The 6,855-nt window shown below is 50.6% G+C and overlaps 1 protein-coding gene across 1 annotated transcript in view; it reads left to right on the top strand.

Moving 5' to 3' along the window:
* RHOC (ras homolog family member C) overlaps positions 1–6,855 on the top strand; it is a 415,761-nt gene that overhangs the window by 132,747 nt on the left and 276,159 nt on the right. The gene's annotated exons all lie outside the window — the stretch shown is intronic.

Raw genomic sequence — 6,855 nt, 5'->3', positions numbered from 1 at the left:
CTGGGCCTGCTCCGGTCAGGCGGCCCGGCCCGACAGTGGCCTCACTCCCAGGACCGAACGTCTGCCCATGGTGCTCTGTAACGCCGCTGTTTCCCGGAGCAGGAGCACTGCAGTGAATGATGCTTTGCGGCTTGACTCGCCCGGGCAGGCCAGGGGTGTAGGTGCATTACCTGTGTATGTCACAGCTTCCCTCTGGTGACCCTCCTTGAGCACAGGCTGCCACAGGCACCGTCCAAAGCTCAACGTGCTTAGATTCAGTTACCTGCTGTCAGGTGAGGAAAGAGCCCAGGTGCTGCTGGAGGCTGGTACTGGAGGAAGTGTGGCCCATGGGTGCCTCAGCGAAAGCGGGTCCAGGTGCTGCTGGGGAGGGCAGAGGGGGTTTTGGCTGTGGAACTGCTTCCCCAGCAGTCTGCTAAGCCAGTGTGACACCTAGAATGAGAACTAACCCCTTCTGTAGACAACATGGCAAATCCTTCCATGGATGACCTTATGGCGAGATGTGCTCAGCGTCGCTAACGTGCTCAGTTCCAAAGAGCTGAACACAGGTTTCCATGGCTTTTCCCTCTTTTTGGAGTGCGACTGGGGGGGATCACAGGGCTTGCGCTACCGGATGGTGACACGGGGAGCCAGCAGGAACCAGAGCAGAAATTTCTGCATCACTTTCTACCAGCCATAAACCTCACCTCTAACCATGGCAGTCTCCTGTTTAGTATGTTCAGAAGATGGTATTGTCTAGACAGCGTTATTTCCCAGCCTTGATAAATAGTGTAAGGTTTGAAGTGCAGGCAAGGCGGTCCAAAGCTGCCGGGGACGGGGCACGCTGCATGCCTGCAGCCTTGGGGCAATCGGGGCGGGCGGGCTGGGAATCCCGGCCTCGGGTGCCATGGGAACCGCGTCCCGGCCTGTGGGGCTGCAGCTCCCCCCCGTGCCCGCCGCGCTCGCTGCACAGCGGGGAAAGGACCGAGCTGGAGCGGCTGCAAATAGCACAGAACAGATCTAGGGCTTCAAAACGGCCGGGAAGGGTTGATACTCCCCGGGAACGTCTGCCAGCGCATCACTTCTTCCCTGCTGCTGCTCCTGCCAATGTTCGTGTCACTGCCCAAGCCTGGAAACACAGAAGAAAGGAGACCTTTGTGTGGAAAAAGCTTTGCATGAGGCTGATGATTGACCAGCGATGAATCGGGCATGTAAAGGTCACAGATGCATGAGTTACATCAGGGAACATCTGGCAGAAAAAGCTTCTCTGTTCTAGGGCTGGGTGAGGACATTGGTGGACCCAGCACAGCTGAAGAGCAAACATCCAAGGGGACAGAAAGTCCTCAGCATCCCAGGTGGTCCCAGGGAGGGTGAACTAAAACATCTGCAGCCCTGAAACCCAGCAGATTAGCACAGATGAAAGAAAAACATTTCTTAGCAGAGCCCATATGCCCAAGCAGAGAAAAATCTATCCAGTTGCCCAATGGTCTTTATTTGGGGGGAATAAATCAGCTGCGCAGAAGGAGAAGGTGGGTTTTCAGGTCTTGAAACCACACAGAAGCCCCACAAGTCATGACACATATGTCCCACACATGTCACGATAAGCACATGTACACGCAGGTGGTTCTGGTTTGCCTGTATCTGTTCCCAGTATGGGACATGAATTGAAGGTAAGAGCGAGCAGCCTGTATGAGTTGTGGGTCCTGTGGGGCCAAGTGGGAGCTTGTGGCTCTACAGACCCAAAGGAGGGATGAGACATGGGTGCAGCCACCCTTAGCCCGAGTGGTGTAGCCTGACTTCAGGCAGGAGGATGTTAACAACCCAAAAAGTTTCCAGCATCAAAGCAGGGGGAACACAACAGTAGGAGAGAGGAGATTCTCCTGCAGCATCACAGGTAAGAAAGAGAAGTCACTAATACAAGCAATTAGAAAGAAGCACATCCTTGTGATGCTGCAAGAGCAAGAATCCATCTAGGAAAAGAGCCAGCCCTGCGTCCCTGGGAGTTATGGACTTCTCTTTAAACATTATATGACAGTTGCTTATGCTGGCATGTGTGTGTGGGGGGGTGTTTCTGAAGGTTCCCCATATTAGCAGAAGATCTATAGTCTCGTTCTGGAAATTTTGCTGCTATAAAAATACATTCTGGTTTTGACTGAGTGCTCTTTTTCTTCTCTCCTGAAACTCTGGAGCCATGTAAAATAGCGTCATAAAACTTGTCAGGCTTTTTAAAGTAGAAGTTACTGCCTTGCCCTGCTTTTAAAAATGCACTCTTGACTGTAAGGGTTTGGGTTTTGTTTGCTTTTAAACAAATGAATGCTGCAGAGATGCTATAAACTACTTCTTTAATTTTGTTACTTATTGAGAAAAATCCAATTATACCCAAGGGAAACAGGAACGAAGCATTTCACAAAAATAGATGTCTATAAGCAAACAAAGCTTCAGTCTTCCAAAGTAAGCAGGCATTAAAGGGAAAATCCTTTCAGCATTATCCCTTGAGTAAACAGCCTCCCTCGGGAGCACTGTGGAGCCTGAATTACCAGCACAAGGCTTCCCTCAGTGCCAGAGCGTCCTCTGACCAGCACTGGCTCATTCAGGAAGGAATGAGGGGCTGCAGGAGCCCTGGATGCAGCCCCTGGATCCTCAGCTGTGGCTGGTGGCTGCTCATGGAAGAAGGTCCCAGCCCAAGTGCTGCCAGAGCGGCATCGCCAGGATCATGGACCAGCCATCCAGAGCACCAGGCCAGGAGTGCCCACGCTGTGCTGCCACAGCGGCTGTCATTAGTTCAAATGTCATTATAAAACCCTCCTGGGACATCTCAGTGTTTTTCCCAGCATCCCTTATAGCCCTGTAAGAAAAGACACTCTGTCAGTAGGAAAGGAACTCTTAGCCAAGGTTTCCCTGCCTTTGAAGCTGGGCTATCAGCACTCACATCTCTCAGTGTTCTCCTTTCAATGAAGGATTCGGAGTGCTGCAGTGAGCACGTTGGAGCAGCTAAGCAGCAGCTCCTGCTCAGAGGGTCTTTGAAAAACCCTCTTTCCAATCAAGCAATTTGCAATTTCAATTGCAAAGTGTTCCCCTTTCATTCCTTGGCACTCCAGCTCCCTCTGAATTGGCTTTCTCAGCACTTCAGAAAGGCTGATGTTACACCGTGTAAGATTTAACAGCCATCACTTTTCCAAAGGTAATACAGAAATGTCTTTTTTATGACACAAGAGGGAGATTTCTCATTTGGGAAGCTGATTTTTTGTCGTACCAAATGACTGCTTCGTTCATCCTTCATGCAACTCTGAGCTCATTTTTTTTTTTTTTCTATGAAAAGACTAAAATAAATGGTGTTGATGGTTCTGATAACTGGAAATACCTGCTGAACAGAAATAAAGTTTGCTTCTTTGTAAGTACATATCATATCTATTCATATGTACAGAGTTAAATATAAAGACCCTTTGGGAAGCTGCCTGCATTCATGTCATCCTGCAGCTGAACAAACAGGTTGTCTCCAGTGAGGACTCTGCAGCTTTGCTCTGAGCATGCTGTCTCACATGAAGCTGAGGGATAAAGTCCTCACCCAGCCCTGTCACAGACCCAGCCCAGGCACCATCCCAGGCTTTCTCATCTCTTCACATGATTTCCATTTCAGAGAATTATCTCCTAGAATCACAGACTCGTTTGTGTTGGAAGGGACCTCAAAGACCATCTAGTTTCAATGCCCTGCCACGGCCAGGGACACCTTCCACTTCCCAGGCTGCTCAAGGCCCCATCCAACCTGGCCTTTCTCTCCATGAGCATTTATTCATTCGCTGGCCCTTCACGTAGACTGAATGTCCCTTTGCTGGGAGCAGAGGGGCAGTGTGGGGTCCATCCACGCATCCCACAGCCTTTGCTGCCAAGCACAATGCGCTGCATTCCCTCCCACAGGTTGGCTCTCCAGCCTTGCCACACAAGGACAGAGCTTCTTGCTGCACCTAAAACATGAAACGCCAGCAGCCAAACGAAACATCACTTTGCTCTTCTGTACATCTTTAGCAATTGACCAGGAAAAACACTACAGGTTTAATGGATGACTTTCCCAACAGTGATTGAATGCTTTGCTAAGAAGCAGGACTTTGTTTCTCACCTCATTTACCATGCTCGGCTCTTTCTGCAAAGCTCATAATACCATTCTTACCAGAGCTGGGCAGAAAAGAAGTAGAGAACAGAAACAGACTTGGAAATGACCCTCACCTGACAATATGGGCTCTCTTTCTTTGAATTACCCCACGCTCATGTTGGGAAATTGCTTTCTCTGACAGATGATTGCTTGATCCACTTTGGTGGATTTCTGTGCCTCTGCAGTTGGGAGAGCGGAGCAGGGAGAAGAGTGAAAATCAGGACAAGAAATGGGAAGGACAAATTCTCCCTGAGCTGGGCAGGCCATGGGCTGGTGGGCTGATGGTTTCTAATCATCCCTTTGAGTGGAAAGGAGGGGGAAGATCAGGAGTTGTGAGGTGCTCACACAGCTTCCTGGGAAGCAGCAGTGGAGATCAGCCTTTGCTTCCAAAGCTCACAGCAATTCTGGGTCCCCCTGCAGCCCTCCCGTGTGAGGGTGAATGACCAGAGCCCCCAGACTGCATAATCCTGGTGAGGAAGAGCACTGAGCTTAATAAATAACAGCCCAAGGGGAATGGCTTGAACCTGCCTGAGGGGAGACTGAGCTGAGCTCTTAGGCAGAAGCTCTTCCCTGTGAGGGTGCTGAGGCGCTGGCACAGGGTGCCCAGAGAAGCTGTGGCTGCCCCATCCCTGGCAGTGCTCAAGGCCAGGTTGGTCACAGGGGCTTGGAGCAAGCTGCTCCAGTGGAAGGGGTCCCTGCCTTGGCAGGGGTTGGAGCTGGGTGAGCTTTAAGGTCCCTTCAACACAAACAGGTCTGTGATTCTATGATGAACAGTTAGTGCCTGTGCCAGTAACCTGTTTCACTGACATCCATACCCAAGCACAGCAGGGTTCTTGCCCCACTAAGTGCAAGCTGGTTTGGTTTGTGTGCTCATTGTGCTGCACAGTGTGTTTGTTCAGCCCTAGTGTGATGGGACCCTGATTTCATTTACAGTTCCCTAGGCACTTCTGTAATATAAATGTTAATTAATAACAAAGCCTCTTAAAATCCTACATCCTTAATGATATATGTGTCCTGACTTTAAATTTAGTCTTAAAAACCCCACCTTACTGCATGTTCCCAATAAATAAATTCACATTCAGAACATCTCCTCTAAGCAGCAGGAGCACTGTAATCCCAGGCTTGCTCTTGGAGGTGTATGTTTATAGCCCTTCTGAAAATGTCCTGTTTGGGGCTTTACAGACAAGGACTAGGCTTTCCTCCAGCCTCCTTCCAGAAAGCAACTTTCCCTTGGGAAACCGCTGTCACATGAGGGGGAATAGTGCTGGGAACAGGAGGGATCCCACTTTGCGAGAGCACAAGGGGTTTCTGGCCCTACTCCCCCCTCCCTGGTTTTGTGCACAGCCATCTGAGATATGCAGGGTGGGACCTCGCTATGCTCTGCATCCCTGCCACAGCCCAGGTGGAGCTGGGACTCCAGGCTTTCCAAAGCCAGTTGTGCGTGACACTCGGATCCCAGCATCACATTATCCGGATTATCCACCTGCATGTTCATGGAGCATCTTCTGCCCACAGAGATCTGGCCCCTGCCTCATCCCTGGCCTCTGCGACTCTGAGCCTGCCAGTAACAGCAGAACCCTCAAGCAGCTCCCTCTGACTCCGCAGTTCTTGGATCCCGCTGGTTATTTCTGTGCCAGCTTTGCTGTTACGTTAATGTGCTGGGAAGAGTTTTCCTCACCAGGCAGCACTGCACAGAGGGCTTTCCTAATGGGGATCAATGGGGCAGAAAGAAAACAGTGAGCCAAGGCCCTGCAGCATCCATCCTCCAGCAGCCTCCCATGTCCAGCTGCTGGAAGAACTCCCTCCTGCCAATGAGGGATTATACTATGGCCAGAAATTCCGGGTTAATTCACTAGGGGCTACTTAAACCAAGGCTGTGTGTGCTGCACGGCGCTTTCCTCTTGTCCGTGCTGCGGAGATGCAGAGCTGCTGTGGGTTGGGAACAAGAGGCAGAGGACATTCAGCAGCCTGGGAGGCAGCAAATGCATACAAGGAAGCTCTTCCCTGTGAGAGTGCTGAGGCACTGGCACAGGGTGCCCAGAGAAGCTGTGGCTGACCCATCCCTGGCAGTGTTCAAGGGCAGGTTGGACACAGGGGCTTGGAGCAAGCTGCTCCAGTGGAAGGGGTCCCTGCCCATGGCAGGGGTTGGAGCTGGGTATTTCCTCCCTAACAAGTTTAATAACACAAAGGAAGAAGCAGCAGGGCCAGACATTCAAGAATACACCTTGCTCTTCAGATTTAAATCTCAAAACCCTAATAAGGTGAGTGGCGAAAATGACTTCCCTTCTGCAGAAGGAGGAGCAGAGGTGCAGCAGGATGGCTTCTGTGAGATGTCAGCACAAGAGATGGAACACAAGGGCAGGTCCTTGTTTAAATAGGAGCACTCCAGGGAATGGGCTAATGCATTACAAGTATGTGTGAGAAACACCTGGGGAAGGCATGGGGTGACTGGTTCAAGCAGGTAGCAGTAAGGTTTAAAACTCTCTCATTAAATGCATATTCTTTTCCCAGAAAGCATAAATTCCCCAGACTTCAGCAAAGTCACACAGCATTAAATCAGTGCAAGAGGAGTCAGGCTCGAGGCCTCTTACACGGGTCAGGAAATCACTGGTTCATGGGGAAACAACTACAGCATCAGACACCACCGTGCAACAGGGAGCTCGAGCCTCTCCATGGGTGATGGATTGCATCTTGGATGCTGCTCCAGAGCTCAGTCAAGTTCTCACTTCATG

The sequence above is a fragment of the Neopsephotus bourkii genome, unplaced genomic scaffold (assembly GCF_033783945.1).
Source record: "Neopsephotus bourkii isolate Nb327-2 ecotype Australia unplaced genomic scaffold, CSIRO-AGI_Nbou_v1 NB_1139, whole genome shotgun sequence".
NCBI lineage: Eukaryota > Metazoa > Chordata > Aves > Psittaciformes > Psittacidae > Neopsephotus > Neopsephotus bourkii.
This window is presented reverse-complemented; position numbering and strand designations above follow the sequence as displayed.